This window comes from Vespula pensylvanica, chromosome 25, assembly GCF_014466175.1.
Source record: "Vespula pensylvanica isolate Volc-1 chromosome 25, ASM1446617v1, whole genome shotgun sequence".
Taxonomy (NCBI): Eukaryota; Metazoa; Arthropoda; class Insecta; order Hymenoptera; family Vespidae; genus Vespula; species Vespula pensylvanica.
The window spans coordinates 1,622,435-1,624,381 of record NC_057709.1 but is presented as its reverse complement, the minus strand read 5'-3'; the positions used below and the strand labels follow the sequence as shown (position 1 = coordinate 1,624,381).

The 1,947-nt window shown below is 25.9% G+C and overlaps 1 non-coding gene across 1 annotated transcript; it reads left to right on the top strand.

Annotated features, from left to right (window-relative positions):
* The first annotated feature begins 1,359 nt into the window (after positions 1–1,359).
* On the top strand, positions 1,360–1,479 carry LOC122637376. The gene has a single exon (XR_006329231.1). It is a non-coding gene; the product is annotated as a 5S ribosomal RNA (ribosomal RNA).
* Positions 1,480–1,947: the final 468 nt, after the last annotated feature.

Genomic DNA, 1,947 nt, shown 5'->3' with positions numbered 1-1,947 from the left:
ATATATATATATATATATATATATATATATGTACGTACGTACGTATGTACATTCATACATACATAAATATAAACATTTTTTGAATTAGGTTAGGTTCCCAATGATTCAAACCACCGTGATTGTTGTATACAAAATATGTAAATTTACTCGATTTGTATGTACGTGTGTGAATTTTTTGTTTCTTTTCACTCTCTCTCTCTCTCTCTCTCTCTCTCTTTCTCTTCCCTTTTTCTTTCTCTCTCTTACTCGTTTTCAATTATCTCGTTGATTTTTCAATCAACATATCCAAGTAAGTACTTGAATTGTTACGTAGTGTCTATGCGTGTGTGTTTTTTTTCTTTCTATGCATACGTATTTCTCTTCTTCTCTCTCTTTCTCTCTTTCTTAGTTTCTCTCTCTTTCTTTCTCTATCCTTCGTTCTTTAACTCTCTCTTTCTCTCTCTTTCTTAGTTTCTCTCTCTTTCTCTATCCTTCGTTCTTTGACTCTCTCTCTTTCTCTCTCTTTCTCAGTCTCTCTTTCTCTCTCTCTCTCTCTCTCTCTCTCTCTGTCTTTCGCACTCGTTGGGCCATCACGATTTCGTTGATCTTTCATTGCGTAATTGAAAAAATGGCGGATTGGTGTCGTCGAGGTTAATAGAGGTTGTAGAAGGAGAAAATGGTGGGGGAATGTGATATTCTTATTACATTTCTTCATATTACATATATATTCATATTACATTTACATGCGTATTTACACGATTTTATATAACATTATTCGAATTTGATATTGTATGTAAGTATTTAAGTAATTATACGATAAATATGATAATGTCGATAGTTTGACGGGAGTTAATTCAATATGGTGTGAGCTATATTTAATCTTTTCTTTTTTTTTTTCTTTGGGTTATTACGAGATTCGAATATTTAAAACGTACGTTAGGTATTTATAAATTAGTTTGAGATAAAAATTTTATATTTTTTGTTAATATTTATTTTATAATTTATTTTAAATTTAGCTTATAATTTTTATTGATTTTCATTTTATTTTATAATTGTATATTAATTTTTCTTCTATTTTTTTTTTTATTTTAAATTGCAAAACTGAATCTTGTATCTTTTATATATATATATATATATATATATATATACATTTTTAAATTATTATTATTATTACGATTTACGATATTTTTTGATAAGTACGTCGTACATTTGCGCGCATACGTTTGATAAAGAATATGAATTTTTTTTTTATTTTTTATACATCATTTAATCTTTTATATAATAGTACTAATAATAAAATATATTTTATAATATAAACAAACGTTTAATGAAATCAATAAAATGCAGAATAAAATTTTGTAATAAAGTCTTAGTATATAGGTCAACGATCATACCACGTTGTAAAGCACCAGTTCTCGTCCGATCACTGAAGTTAAGCAATGTTGGGCACGGTTAGTACTTGGATGGGTGACCGCTTGGGAACACCGTGTGTTGTTGACATTTTTTTTATTCTTTTTTTTTTCTTATCAACAATCAAAAAATAGACTACATTGATGATGATGATGATGATGATGATGATGATGATTATGTTAAAAAAAAAATAATAATCAAAACTTGTTTTTGTTGGATATTTCGAATGTATAAAATTGATCATAAACATTTCAACGATCTCATCTAAGTTTTTTAAACATATTCGATACAAAATAAAGATGTAATGTAAATGAAGTTGTAATGTAAATAGTAATAGTAATAGTATGTGTGTGTTTATGTGTGTATAATGGAAATTTGCTGAAAATTTATTTATTCTGAATATTTATTTATTTATTTATATTTCTTATTATTAAAGAAAAAAATAATAATGATTACTATTATAAGAAATAATAATAAAAATCAATTTATTTGTATATTAAATTGTAGACTTGTCGGATATTCATTAAGTAAACGATTGATATTTCCCTACTTGATATA